Source organism: Dunckerocampus dactyliophorus, chromosome 2, assembly GCF_027744805.1.
Source record: "Dunckerocampus dactyliophorus isolate RoL2022-P2 chromosome 2, RoL_Ddac_1.1, whole genome shotgun sequence".
Taxonomy (NCBI): Eukaryota; Metazoa; Chordata; class Actinopteri; order Syngnathiformes; family Syngnathidae; genus Dunckerocampus; species Dunckerocampus dactyliophorus.
In genome coordinates this window covers 45,981,019-45,997,248 of record NC_072820.1, presented here as the reverse complement: position 1 = coordinate 45,997,248, position 16,230 = coordinate 45,981,019, and positions in this window count along the sequence as shown.

Sequence of the window (16,230 nt, the reverse complement as noted above, 5' to 3'; positions counted from 1 at the left end):
ATGTAAAACGACCCTTTTTTGTGTTGTTTATGTTGTGGTATGGTTGTTTAGATATTTGACCTGTCACAAAAGCAAAAAATATTGGGGTCAAAGCACTTGAAACGTATCTTTTCACAAAAAGCTTGTTTTCTCCCTTTTCGAGTCGGGAACTGATATTTTCCGGACACTTACCTTTGTTCTACTGCTGATCACTATCCAACCATCCATTTTCTATGCCGCTTATCCTCATTAGGGTCGCACGGGCATGCTGGAGCCTATCCCAGCAGATTTCGGGCGAGAGGCGGGGTACACCCTGGACTGGTCGCCAGCCAATCGCAGTGCTGATGACTAAAGAACGGAAAAAGGTAGAAACAAATTTAGATGGGCGTCTAATCTTGATTTTCATAGGTCCCATGTTTATATAGCCATGGAACACAATATTGTGCGTGCCTTGAAATATCAGTCAAAATCGTCTAAAATGGCCGATACTGAAGGGGTTGTCTTTTGAAAAATGGCTGGGATTGAACGAGTTAAAGGCCCACACAACAAGTCACAGATATTACACTACATACTGCGTCTTTTGAATTGCCTTATATTTGTATTTTCGTTCATTTCACAATTTTTACGCTTCAAATACTTCATTTAGGCCAAGAATTTGTACAATGTGCTTTTCAAGGGTGCGATGTTCAAGCCGCATTGTTGCGAGGGACGACTGTATACAAATAATGTTTTTGATCAGCCACGATGGAAACGAAACTGAGCATAAAAGCCAGCGTTTGGTCTTCGGGGTCGAGCTTTTTGGCAGGAAAAAAGCCAGTTGTTGGGAATATGCTGATTAACATGTAAACAGGAATATTCTTCTTGCTTGCGGACGCAAACATGTCATGTCTAAAAGACAGCGTCAACCTTAAACCGCAATATTGTGTGCACGGAAACACGGTAAATTACTGCGGCATAGTTTCCTCTCATGCTCATGGATTGAAATGGCAAACTTCAAGTATGACATCACAACAGTCCGTTTGGCGACCGATATCTCGCAGCGCAAAGATTAACATCCTGCCACGTTGAAGATATGTGAAAGTCGTAAACACCCTGCTTGTCCTAATGTCCGCTAACTCCTTAATCTGGGATGACAGCATGATACGAGGACCTCTCTTAAAAGTGGGACCTGCTATCAGCCCATCGCCATGCGGCTCCAAGTGCCACGTGTCTTGGCTCTCTTTGTGTCGACGCCGAGATACGCGGCAGCATTCCCTCCTTTGTGGCCCGAGATAGCATCAAGACCATAACCTGGCTCTTTTGAAGACAGCCTTGTGTTCCTTTTCTCTTTTTTTGTGTTGCATACACACGTCTGTTGTCAGCCTTGTTGTGGTGTCACCAAAGGACACATTAAGTCCAGCACCAAAGGCAAAAACTTACGACAACATGAAACTTGCTGAGCACCGTTGTTGACGTGCTTTGTTCCACTGTGCTCACCTAATCCTAGAAGGGGTTGTCAACATGGTCTAAATTGTCCTATCTGTGTCTGGGTGGGCTTTTAAGCAAGGCCCATCAGTTAAGGCTTCATTAAAGCGCTTACTCCTGATGCTGCGTGGAGGAGTCTCGGTCTCCTCCGGCCTTTTAACAGACAATGATTTACTTCAACTGTTGTCTCCTTTCTGAGGTAAATGCACATTCCTGTTAAGCTCAACTGGTGTTTATTTGCAGTATGATGTGCAAACCCTTTTTATTCCTTCAACTGCACTACATGTAATCTGTGTGTCAAGATATGGGCCTGAGGAGATGCAGTGGTGTTGGTATTCCCCCCCCCCTAAGAATAGGGAGGGTAATCCCACCAGCAAGAGCGTCATTTGTGGAGATTTTTACCGAAACTAACCACAAATATGTTCGCAGATCTGGGTCTAACCCAGCCTTTGGACAGGCCCTGAAGGACCCGGTTTTCCAAAGCATACCTGGCTTTTCCAGGAAGGTAAATTGTAAAAATGGTCATAGCCAAAGGTTTTGATATGACACAAATATTAATTTTCACATACGTTTTCAGGATGGCAATTTGCATATAATCCAGAATGTTATGAAAAGTGATAAGATGAATGGTCCCTCTTTGTCATGAAAAGGAACCCCGAATCCCATTTCCACTGCATTTCAGCCTCGCCACAAAAGGCCCATCTGAAATCATGGTAGTGATTCTCTGGTTAACACAGGTGAGAGTGTTGAGTCCTGGCTGAGTGAGAATAACAGAGAATAACAGATGAGAAGCTTTAAAAAGGAGGGTGATGCTTAAAATCTTTGTTAACCATGGTTACCTGCAAGGAAACACATGCAGTCATCATTGCTTAGCACAAAATATTTTAGTCATCTTCCGCCTTACTTCCTTGACAAAACGCCTAAATAAAGTCCACTAAATTGCAGTATTAATGTATCAATAGACAGCAGTATTAGAAAATACAAATACTGTACAAATACAAATAAATAAATATGAATGCACAAATAAATACATATAAAATAAAATGGTTTAAATAAAAGTGTAAAAATAATAAAAATAAATATGACTTAAATAAAAGTGTCCAAAATGATTATAATAAATTTACAATAATTATAAATAATTATAAAAATATCTAATAATTATAAAAATGACCTCAATAAAAACATACAAAATAAAAATAAAAATGACTTAAAAACCTAAAAAATAATAACAAAAAATGACTTAAGTAAAAGCGAAAAAATATATAAATAAATGTGACTTAAATAAAAGTGTAAACAAATAAAAATAAATAATAGTAAAAATGTAAAAACTTAAAATGAAAATGACAAAAAAAAGTTAAAAAATTATAATAGATAATAAATAAAAATTACTGAAATAAAAGTAAAAAATAAAAATAAATGGAAAACCAAAAATGACTGAAATAACATATAAAGCTAAAAATAAAATGACTTAAAAGTGTAAAAGAATAATAAAAAGTAATAAAAAAACAACAACAGTGACTTAAAGGAAAATGCAAAAAATAAAAAAGTAGAAAATTAAAATGAAGAAAATTAAAAACATAAAATACTGTACTTAAAAGTGTAAAAAAGAAACTAAAAAAACGAAATGAAAATGGCTTAAAAAAAAGGTGTAAAAATAATATAAATAACTAAAAATGAAATTAGTTTTAAATAAAAGTGTAAAAAAATAATACAAACAAAAATAAAAATAAAAACGACAAAAGTGAAAAAGAAAATAAATAATAAAAATGAGTTAAATAAAAGTGTAAAAAATAATTAAAAATACTTAAATACATACATAAAAAAGTAAATAAATAGAAGTGTAAAAATAAGTGAAAAAAAGAAATAAGACTTAAAAGGGGGTCTTGACTTAATGACCCATGGAAAATGTGGGTCTCAAGTTGAGACCATTCCAGAACCCCTGAACTAGATGGAGAATACTCCACTTGCGTTCTGGGGGTACGTGAATAAAAATGAAAAACGGCTGGACTACATTAGCACCAAACACCAAACAGAGATTTATGTCATGCGCTCAAACGCCATATGTGAACAGCCACCGCAATGGCAGTACCGTGCAGAAGAAAGGTGACAGCATGAAGTTGTTCATTGTTCTGTGTGTTTTAGATGAACAACAAGGAAATGTGATCATGACGTTGTGCATTACAGTGTTTAATCTTGACGATTTTTCGAGATGTTGACATTGTGTGCTAAATGAGCGCTGGTCTTCTTACGTGGTGCTGCACCTGATCATTGCGTTTTCTGAGCTGTGTGAGCCTGTCATTGGTTTGTGTTAGAAAGCCCCCAGTTTCGCACGCATAAGTAAATTTATGATGTGTCTTCTTCGGGCGTTGCGGGCACTTTCTTCAGCGGTCCTTGAACACACCATTCTTCCTTTCACTTGGTCTTTGTTCACAAATGTTAATGCTGTGCTGCTGTGCATTTTATATGTCCAATATATGTGCTCATATGTCCATTTGGCTCTGTAACAAGGCTCGTATTGAATTTGTTTACTTATTGATTTCTGTACGGTTTGTGCCTATGTTTTCAGAATTATTTATTTATTATTATGTTTACATTAGTTGCATTGTACTGATTATTTCCATGCTGTTGCAGACCAAAGCACAGCAAAAGAGCAAAAACAATCACAGTCACCACATTGTCACCACTTGTTATAAATAAATTCACCAAACAGAGGCCTGCCAGGAGATATCTTACCCCTCTAAATTAGTAGGTTATGTGTGCATTTGAAAAATAAGATGCATTTCAGAAAAAGAACATCATACCAACCGTGGTGGTGGTAGTGTGATGGTCTGGGGCTGTTTTGCTGCTTCAGGACCTGGAAGACTTGCTGTGATAAATGGAACCATGAATTCTGCTGTCTACCAAAAAATCCTGAAGGAGAATGTCCGGCCATCTGTTGGTGACCTCAAACTGAAACCAACTTGGGTTCTGCAGCAGGACAATGATCCAAAACACACCAGCAAGTCCACCTCTGAATGGCTGAAGAAAAACAAAATGAAGACTTTGGAGTGGCCTAGTCAAAGTCCTGACCTGAATCCTGTTGAGATGCTGTGGCATGACCTTAAAAAGGCGCTTCGTAGGACACAGGACATAGAATGTTTAGAATGGGCTTAACTGACTCTAACATCTGTACACACTGCTCAGACCATAGAATAGATGACTACTTACACTCCATGTGGACCTGTGCTCCCATTAAAAATTTTTGGCACGGAGTGTGTGAGTACCTATCTTTGGCACTTGGGTTCTCCATTCCTACCTCCCCTTTACTATGCCTGCTGGGCGATCTCTCCACAATTGATGTAGAAACAAACCAAACACAGCTTCTCATCACTGCATTAAGCATCGCCAAGAAAACCATTCTCATCAATTGGAAATCAAGGAAGAAACTGAACATAGCTCTTTACAAAAGTCTTTTGTTAGATCATGGCGGGCGGTCCCTGCTGCCTGCTGGTGTCTGGCTGGTCCCTGCTTCCAGGCCGGCGGTTGTCTCCCTCCCTCCGGGGTTTCTCCCTTGGCGTGTTGGTGGATGGGCGGGGGGTGGGGCGGTGGCCGGTCTGCGGCGTGGCGGGGCGGGCGGGGGCATCTGCTTGGGCGCCGGGCGGGGGGCCGCTCCTCTCGTGGGCCCGGTCGTGCGGTGCTTGCTTCTCTGTCCCTCCCTGGCGCCTCTGGCCTGCGGGTTTGGGGGGGGCTGGTCAGGTGAGGGGCCCTCCGAGCGGCAGCTGTCCCCCGATTTTAATTGCATCATTAGCTATCATCCACATACACCCCATATACATGCATACAGATACACCCCTCAGGGACACAGAGACCAGCTTTTCGTAGCTGTCCTCTTTTATTTTATTTTATTTATTATTTTTTTAATTGCATTATAGACACAATCACACCTTATCGCGCTTCCGGCGCGGGCGGGCTTCTTTCCGGTTGTGGAGGCGTCTCTGGGCCTGCCGGTTTGTGGCCCCCGCTACCCGTCTGCCTTTGTGGGGTGTGATCTCTTGCTGGTCTCAGGGGTTGGCAGTCCTCCGGCCCGCCGGCGCCCTGTCCTTGGCTGGGATTACCTCTCTTCGGCCCCTTGCTGGTCTTCCCGGGGGCTCTCTGGGCTGGCTCTTGGCGCACTGATCTTTGTGCTGCCTGCCCCTGTGGGCCTGGTGGCCTTCTGGCGGCCGGGGCCGGCCTGGCTATTTGGGGCGGGGCTCTCTGGGAGGTGAAAGGCAGCCCCTTTCCTTTCATGCATTCTCAGTGACAATTACACGCCCACACATTCTTGCACCTTTATATATATGAAGTCTTCCCCACATACAGAGATACCTGTACTTATGCACACTCACAGTACATACGTACTTCCCCACATTACTCACTGAGTTAACCAGGGTGTTATTATGTTGTTGGTTTTATTACAGCGACGGTGATATCAGCAGTATGACTATAGTTTTTTTGTTTTGTTTTTTTTTTCTTTTTACAATGATGTGCATTACAGTAATTTTCATTCTGTTCACTATCATGGATAATCATTTCATTACTACAATTATGTGTGACTGTTTCAATGCAGTATTATCATTGTGATCACTATCATAGTTCATCATTTCATTACTACAATTATGTGTGATTGTTTCAATGCAGTATTATCATTGTGATCACTGTCATAGTTCATCATTTCATGACTGCTATTATGTGTGATTGTCATTGACAGCTTTGTCATTGTGGTTGTTGATGTTGTTTTGTCCTTTGTTCTTATGTCCTTGTTCGTCTTTATAGTTGTCACAGACATTTATGTGCTGATGTCGTTCTGTATGTTTCTGTTGTTCTGTCACAATTGTTGTTGTTGCTGCTGTTGTCCTTGTCTCGTCTCTTTTTTTTGTCCCTCTCTTATTTCCCCCCCCCCCGTTTCCTTTTCTCTTCTTCTCTGTCCCCTCCTGCTCCGGTCCGGTCGCTCCAAATTTGCTTTATAACAAGCATCAAAGTCAAATACATTTTGTGACAGGGGAAGTGTATATCACACTTCTCCCTGGCAGAGTAAATCTGTTGAGCACTTGACGGCATTTAGATCTACAATTCTATCTGCTTTAAAGGCTGGACAGGACAGGGGAAAAAAAAAAAAGGCGCTTCATGCTGGAAAACCCTCCAATGTGACTGAATGACAACAATTCTGCAAAGATGAGTGGGCCAAAATTCCTCCACAGCGCTGTAAGAGACTCATTGCAAGTTATCACAAACGCTTGATTGCAGTTGAACAGGGGTATGTCAGCTCTCTTACTGTTACAGCAGACTGAGGTTTCACTCGGCCAAGTGCCCTCACAATGTGATGTGCTCACACTGTTGTCTATGACTCATCGAAAGGAGAGCTGAGGTGACTGAAGATGAGAAGTGACCCTCAGGGCAGTGAAGTGTGGTTTGCTCTGATTGCTATTAAATGCTCCAAGGACCACTCCAACCGTCCAGGAGGCAGGCAGAGCGGTGGACACCTGCAGAGGGCTGCAAGGGGTCATGCAGACGCCTCACGGCTGACAGAGGAACAAAGCCAAGTAGTCGAGAAGCAGCTAGCATCAACAGAGAGGGAGAAGAGTCAAGTGGGGAATCCGTTTTATTTTCTTTCGGAAACAAATGTGGCTGTCATGTCAACTCCAGTTACTAGCGTGACACTTTAGTTCTTCTGGTTTGGTTACATTTTTACAGTGTTTATCTGTGAAGAATACCAAAGTTGTGCACAGATGCCGACTGTAATGCGAGAGCTTCACGACAGCTACTTGTTTCACAATGGAGTCTGGACTTAAGCGTAAGCCTTCTGATGTCCAGGGTAGGATTTTCCACTTTACGGGGCCTTTTCTCAGTTTGCGCTTAAATGTTTTTCTACGCGCTCTGAGTTACGCACGTCCCCCTTCTGCGTGTTCTCCTGACCCGGTAAAGCAGAAGCAAAGCGGCCTTATGTGATTCATTCACTACGGAGGCAGACTTTGCCCTGATGTCATTTTTGGGGGGGGGCTGTCTGGAAATCACGGAACGTGGAGTTTTCCTCACGCTTGTGAATGCCATTGAACTCCATGAAAAAACACAAAGCACACTCCTACTATTGCTTTTCTCATTATTACGTTGGTAGGTGACAGGCGTGGCCTGTCATCATGTATGCAGGGAACTAATTAAGGCTGCACACATCAAAGAGTACAGTATATGTTTTCCAATAAAACTCCAATGCCAAATACAACAAATGTGGTCGAACATAATACTGAAGCCATTTAATAAGCATTGCATGTTAAAATACTTACATCGCCAGTTAAACGGGCTGTAATTTTACCCTGCACATGGTTGGTTGCACATTGGTTCTTGGGAATTGTAGTTCCTGTGGTCCATGGTGTTTTGTGTTTGCACGACAGCGAGGTCCCCGGGACGTTTATGTAAATGAGGCTGATGACGCTGCAGAATGTACTAACTTACTAAACGTGACATTCAATGCACTCACATTTAGGAAATAATACTATCATAGTAATATGATAAATGATGACATGTGGGGTTGCCCATTATCTGGAGTAGGAGTAGGGGCTTAAGGTGGCCGTATCTGAAGAACCACGCAAGTTAATTTGTATTTTTAGACCAATATATCCCTGCGGTGTTTCCCTCTGCACTCGTAGGCCCTGCAAAGTTTTCCATGATGTCATGTGAGGGGCGGGAGTGAACGTAATTGAAGAGGCAGATGAACATAAAGTGTAATCCCCTCGAATTCCGACGCTCACTTAATCTGCTTGTTGTTTAAATCAGTTTCCAGACAGGAGCGACAAAACATTGCAGAGGCTGACACTTTGGCTCCTTGAGCCAAACACTTGACAAAAGTGACCTAACATCTACGACTGACGCAAAGGAATACAGGCAAGCCCTTAACCTGACCATGCAGTACCTAGCATGCAGCTAACTAAGTCTGCTGAAGGCAGATACTTTTTTATTTAGAAATAAGACAAATACGAGGGACAAAAAGTGTAAGTAATTCACCATTTGCCATTAAAAATTTGTCACAAAAAGATGTCACTGTATGTACCAAAAAACAACGAACATTTTTTACCAGCTTTGGGGCAGCAGGGGGGCACAATATGCGCACACTGCTAAAAACAGCCATACCCCAAATTATCTTAAAATGAGACAGCTTTTCTTATTTCAAGCAAAAATTTCCGGGGTAAGGAAAATCTGCTTGGTTAGCATTCTTATAACTAGAATATTTTTCTAAGCAAGTCGTTCTTAATCACACAGCTAGATTTAAGTAAAATGTTCTTATTACAGCGTAAGAAGTGGGCCAAATGACGCTTATAAGATTCCTAAATGGAGATAAAATTTGCTTTTTTGAGGCTAGATTTAAGAAAAATGCTCTTACATGTCCCTTTGTAGGAGTACTTCCTGTAGACACCACGGGTACCCACGGGGAGAGTGTCCGATTTCCACACAGGTACGTTCCAACAGAGATTTGAACCCGGGGTTGCCTGATTGCGGGGCCAACATGCTAGCCACTTGGCCACTGAACGTCTCTGCTCATCTGCATGGTAGTTATGTTGGTTACTTCTTCACCAGTCTGAGCTTACACGGATGGAACTTTTTATATTTAAAAACAAAAAAGTGTGAATGTATCTCAAATTCACTTAAATTAGGAAAACCTATTGTCAGAAACACTATCAAAATTCTTTTTTGGCATGGCATGTACATTCACTAGTTTTTAGATTTATAAAATAGATAAAAGGACTAATATTGACTCAAGTGTAATCATTTTACACATTTACACGAGATTTAATATAATAAATCTTGGTACGCTCTATGAAATTTGCTGTGCAGCTTCACATTAGTCCGAAATCAGCGAAATATATCTATATATATATATAATCAAAATAAGGTTTTTAGCTAGAAAAAAGAACAAATTTCTGGCAAAAAAAAATAACTTCATAAAAATTGGCTAGCTATACTTTCTGTAACATTATTTTTCTCAAGTGAAAATTATTTTTTTTTCTTTTTAGGAAAAAAAATAAGAACTGGTTGCTTAAAATGGGACTTTTTTTACTTTCTTGGAATGTAGTTTTTGCAGTGCACACGCAGCTTTGCTGACTGCATTGTGATCACATGCATGGCATGGGGACAAAAGGCCAAAACGCATAGAAGAAAATGTGTTAGGGGGGTCACGAGATCTCACGACATTACAACGTGACGATATTTCTCCTTTAGAGAAAAGCTGTTTCGCGAGAACACGTGAGCTGGAAGTCTATCAGACTGTGAGCTATGGCATCGCTACTGTGAACGATAAAACACCAGATATGAAAGTGGCAGTGCACGAGGCAAAGTAAGTGCTTTATGTACACTATGAACCTTGCAATCCAACCTGCCTCGGTGTTCCCAGCGTCACTCACTCGTAATGGATTTGGTTTTTCCATCAGAGTTGAACAGCTGCTACCGTGTTAATGTCCAAGCAGAAGCTGTAGTAATTCTACATTTGATCAAAGTTACTTAAACTTTGTCAGATCAAAACACGATCGCTGCATATGACGTCTATCAAAACATGTGATAGTAAAGTCTAATCCACTACTTCCTGTAACGGCACGCTAAGCATCATGTGAACTGTAATTCTTTTAGTGTGAACATAAAACGAATCTACAGTCGTCCTTTATGGTTCGCTTATCGCTCCCTCGCTATAGTGTTTGCGATGAGATTGCGCCATGATTGAGCGGTCCGTCAGGGAGATTTGGCTCGATTTTATTCCACGATTCCCTTCAAGTAGGCCCTTACATGCGCCTACCCCTGACCTAAGGGGATATTACCGGTAATTCCGCCCATGCGGTGGTAGAGGATGCATTTGAGGTCAAATGCAGTGCTCTACATGGTTGCAACCCGCAGAGGCACTGTGAAGTTTGTGGCCTAAAAAAGAACAATGACGTCAACAATGGGAAAAAATCCCATTCTGTTCAGTTAATAGTCCTCTACCACATATGTTTACCTTAGGGTCCTATCTTAACTAAAATAAGCATGACTTCAGCAGCATAACTAAAGACAGCATCATTTTCTGTTGCGCAATAAGTGAAATACAGTATGTGTACAAAAGCATTTACAGCGGGGAAAGCAACCCCCGTTACAAAAACATGACCAGTCCTTAATGTTTATGGTGGGTTTCTTTGGGCAGAGACAGCAAATGTAACATTAAAAAACATGATACATTCATTTGTATTCGATTGAGGGAAATAAGTCTTTGCCCCAAAGTTCCCAAAAGGTGACCGTTGTGAAACCGTTGTTGGCAAGCCAGAGGTCAGATGTTTCTTGTGGTTGGTCACCAGGGTTGCACACATCACAGGAGGATTTTTCAATGTTCCCGCCTCCATGTTTGACGGTAGGGGTGGTGTTGTTGGGCTCATATTCAACATTTCTCTGCCACCAAACACGTCAAGGCCACTTGATCCACAATGTTGGTCCCATGCGACCGCGTATCTGAAGTAGTGATGTATGATACCACTGATTTCCTTTCCGATGCAGAGCAAAATTCAGGCTGGTTTTGGCGGTACCTTTTTGCAAATACACCTAATGGGTCTGGTAAATTTTAAACCGTGGTGTATTTCAATTTGTAGCGTAGCTCACAGCATAAAGCATACAAGACATCAGAGTACTGTCTTTTTCCAACTCGGCAGCATGACTCACAATAAAGCCAAGCTAATATACTAGACAACAACAGAAAAGCAGAACTAAATATGTGAATATATGGTATTTTGGTAAGTTAAAGAAAGAAAATGAGTAAAATAATAGAACCATTAAAACAAATGATCAGTTATTAAGAACCACTTACAACAGGGTGTCCAAAGTGCCTGGGCGCCATTTACCACTCGCGACTGATTTTTTATTGGCCCTCTGCGCATTCTAAAAATACAATTAAACAAGAACACTTTTCAAAAGCCAACAGCGAAAATGGGAAAAAGAGCAATGGTTTTACATGAATAAAGACAAACTATCAAGAGAAACAGTAGCATAAAGTTGAAATATTAAAGGGAAAAAAAGACGCAATATGAGAAACAAACAACCCGTTGCTGTTGATCAGAATGGTTGACATTCAAATTCCAATGCAAAACAGATGCTGGCACTGAGCTGGACGACCCGACATCTGTGGCAGAGCATGATGGTTGTCCATGACAGACAATCATCATGCTCATGTCCATCATGGCCAACCAGCATCATCCAATGCACAGCATCATCTCCCGACAGAAGAGCAGTTTCAGTGGCAGATTACTATCACTGCCCTACTCCACCGAAAGACTAAGCAGATCATTCCTCCCCCACGCCACGCGGCTTTTCAACACAACAGAGCAATAAAAACATACACAGTACTGAACTTACAGTATTAAATTATATTGTATTACTATTATTTTGTATTATTATTATGATGTATTATTCATTATGTATTATTGCAGGCTGAGGCCCTAATTAGGGTAAGCGGCATAGAAAATGGATGGATGGATGTATTATTGCATGACAAACTTGACATGATCTGTCCCATGTCTATTGGTTTATTTATTGTTATCTATTCTCATTCTATTTCTTATTTTTCTTGTTGTGCTTGTTGTATTTTATTTTGTGATTTAAGCAATTAAGTTCATCATGAGAGCTGCTGGGAATGTGAATTTCTCTTGGAGATCAATAAAGTATCTATCTATCTATCTATCTATCTATCTATCTATCTATCTATCTATCTATCTATCTATCTATCTATCTATCTATCTATCTATCTATCTATCTATCTATCTATGCTGAATCAACAGGAGTGTAACGATTCGTTTTAATAACGATTCGATTCGTATCACGATACGGGTTGATATTGGTCGATCACACTTACCAGTGCGACTGTGAAATAAATACCCGGATACTGGACAGTGCAGGTGAAGTTCCCTACATTCTTGTTGTTTTGTGTAAGGGAGTCAGGTATAAGTTAGTAATAATGCTGACATACTTAAGAATAAATTATCATTGAGAACAAAAAATGAGTTAAAAATGCAATACAAAATCAGGATGAACAGAGGGTGGTATAGCTTGCCATGATGAATGATTTACTTGAAATAGTGCAATCCAAACCTGCACTTTGCACCCAAACATTATGCAAATTCCTCAATCCCACAATCAGAGTGGAACATTTAGCAATTCCTGTTGCACACTAATGGGGGAAGTAATACACTGTGTCACATCTGTGTCCCCAGTGGGGCCATGACAGAAAATAATTGAGAAACACTGGTTTAAACAGTGAAGTAGGGGGCTAACGCTTAAAGAAAGAATGAAGTTGCAATTTTAGGAAAATGTGGTGTTATGATAATAAAGTGGAAATATTATGAGAATAAAGTCATGCTATTACCAGAAAAAAATATACAAGAAGAACATTGAAAAAAAAAGTTGTTCTTTGTCACTGATAACACCAAGTTGATGCATGCTGTTTTTTTCTTTAAATGTAAAAAATGTAAGAGCGACGCCCGCATTCTCAGTGGAAAAGGTTTGGACAACCCTGTACTATAACATGCCTCCGTTTTCCATCAGCCGTTGTTTCATCAGTGCTCATGCTTAAGTGGGACGTACATCCCGACGTGTGTTACCACACGCACGGGCTCTGCAATTTTTGGAAAATGCGTTGGCCGTGGCCATCATGTAGAGGAAGTCGGGTATCAGAGGGGTTGCAAGTGTGTCGAACTTATGGAGCAAGTGATTCGTGACACCCACGTGCTTGCTGCTCGCCCTGCCTTGGTAGCTTTTAGATCGTGAGCGCGCCATGCGACTCGTGCGCGCTCGGTGTGCTTCATGTAAGGCTGTCGTACGTTTCACTCGCTGGGGACGTACCGTATATGGGCATCGTACGAGGCTTGTGCAGCCCACTCACTCTGATTGCAATATGGGCGTACTGGCTTCCTACGGGACATACGGCTATCGTTGCCGGGAGAACCGGAGTGTACAGCGGGAAGAGCTGTCCGGCGTGGCCGGGTAAGGTGCATTAATATTGTAAACGCTATGTGAGCAGCCACCATGCGTCCACGGAGGTCGGGAGAACCAGAGTGTTGGCCGAGAGAAGCTGCCTGTTGTGGCAAGGCGCATTAAGGTCGGGAGAACCAGAGTGTACAGCTGGAGGAATGGCCGGGCAATGTACACAGTATACTTCTAAACTTGCGACACACGCACTCCTCCTCTGCCTTGCCCTTGTGACCTGGCTGTATGCAAGCAGAAAATAATTAGCATCCTAATTTTCTTCCTACGGCCTTTGCGTGCTGTGGGTTTGAAAATGTGTGCAGGCCACATGCATGTCTCTTTTGATTTTCCCCATTTTTGCACGTAGCCACCACATAGGAGTACGTACGTCGGGATGTAAGGCCCGCTTTTGCTTACGCTCACGCACTTACCCAGGCGGAAGAAAAAATAGTCTCATTTGGACAAGATCGCAATCATTTAGTTACTTTCCAGTGTGTTTCTGTTCACGATATACATATACACCCTGAAGTGGCAAAGTATCATTATTTTCATTTGAGAATCGATTTTAAAGCATCAAGATCTGGTATCGGCAGTTTCAATATCAATATACATTTCAGTATCGATCTGCACATCACTACTCTAAAGCCTTGTCTGAGTCATTTCGGTCATTCGGGCGTTCAATTCAGTACAACAAAGTGTGGCCTAATGCTTTTCTCGGTGCCTGTGCTCCCAACTCCCTTGACATCATAAACCAGCTCCTCCCTTGTAATGCTGGGCTGGCCCCTCAGCTTTATCACAATCATCCTTACTCCACCAGGTGAAATCTTGCATGCAGCTCCAGAGCAAGGGCTGTTGTGTATCTTCCAATGGGGACCGGTATAATTTGTGTGTCACATGGACACGTAACTTGCTGGTTGGTAGGGATCAAATACTCATTTCCCTCAATCATACACAAATGAATTCATAGCCTTCATTTAATGTTATTTTTTCTGGACTTATTTTTACATTTTCTCTGTGTTACAATAGAGTTACCATAAAAATTCCAGACTGGTCATATACTTGTTCGGGGGTAAAACCTACAAAATCAGCAGGGAAAATATAAAACACTTATTTTTCCCACTGTATTCAAAGGAAGGTAAAAAAATATATATAAATAAATCAAATCTGTTTGTTGTACCGCCCCAAGTTTGTAATTGGTTTCGTATTTAGGGGTACTACAGGCCAGACGCATGAATAAATCTTTTACAAAAAAAAATAAATGCGTCAAGATGCCCAGTGTTGACTGCATGCATTTTTTCCTTTTGTCAAGCTTTAAAATATTCTCCTATCTTTGCCAAGTGCTGTTCACCTATCTGGAATGTACAGTTCAAACGACTCTGCAGCTAATATAAACACAGAGCATGACTATTGTAGTGTAGAGAGACGGCAGGCCCTTGTGTAGACGGCAAGCAACGTCCCACACAAGTGAAATGTTGTGTTTGCTCCAGTGTTGATAAATCTGAATGTGTGTTCTGCTCCTGTCCTCCGTCACTTCCAACTAATTAAAGACGATGATATCACGATCGGGAAAACTCCACCAGTGTATCAACGATGCTCGAGATTAACCGGCTGTCTCTGAATCACTCACACCACCCAGGGAGCATTTTATTAGGGCCCGCCATAGCCCACCGAGCAATAGCGGTGCGAAGGCAAGGACGTCAACTCTAGTGAAACATTTATATATTTTACATGTTCCACACACAAACTCCAAATACTCACTCAGTCGCACCCGCTTTGAAGTGCTCATGACACCAAAATAAAACAATAAAATAAAAGTACTCACTTAATGAAACATTTTTGTCATACTGCTGTCACAGAGAAATGAATAACTATGAAATTGGAATGAAATGAAGTGGTGATTTTGACACGCCCCCCAGCGAGTATTTTGCACCGACGACACGTTCAGCCATGAACTACAACCCCTGAACCTTTTTGTATTCACTATGTCACTATGCATTCTTTACTTGTGTATCTTGCTTGCTGCTGTAACAGGTGAATTTCCCTGCTGTGGGATTAATAAAGTACTACTACTACTACTACTACTATGAACACATGCAGCCATGAACTCACAGCAAAGCCAAGAAAGTGACATGATCACAACAATAACACAGTAATAACATAATATCATATATAACACAAGCAAAAAAATGGCCACATGTATGTTTTTGGAGTCAGTAAGTGACAACTGGAAAATAAAAGACCAGTGAGCAATGATTGCTGCTTATTTAGCCCTGGAATGAAACCCCATACTAGCATTCAAAGATTCCTAGAACAGATCTAGTCAAAAAATATGGATTTATTTACTGAAACTGACAGATCGACTGCAAGATAGACAAGAAAGAGTGACAACAATCAAACAATGTTTTGCTAGCAATTCACGTCAAAAATGTGTTCTATACACTACTAAAAGCTAGGAATATTCGGCTTTCGGGTGAAATTTCAGAATGAACCTAAGGTTCAGGTTAATATAATTTTTAATTTTAATAATATACTTTTGGGGCCGCACGGTGGTCTAGTGGTTAGCACGTTGGCCAATACATGAACAGCCTGGAGATTGGGAAGACCTGGGTTCGATTCTCCCCTGGGCATTTCTGTGTGGAGTTTGCATGTTCTCCCCGTGTGCACATGGGTTTTCTCCGGGTACTCCGGCTTCCTCCCACATTCCCAAAAACATGCAGGTGAGGTTAATTGGCGACTCTAAATTGTCCATAGGTATGAATGTGAGTGTGAATGGTTGTTTGTCTATATGTGCCCTGCGATTGGCTGGCG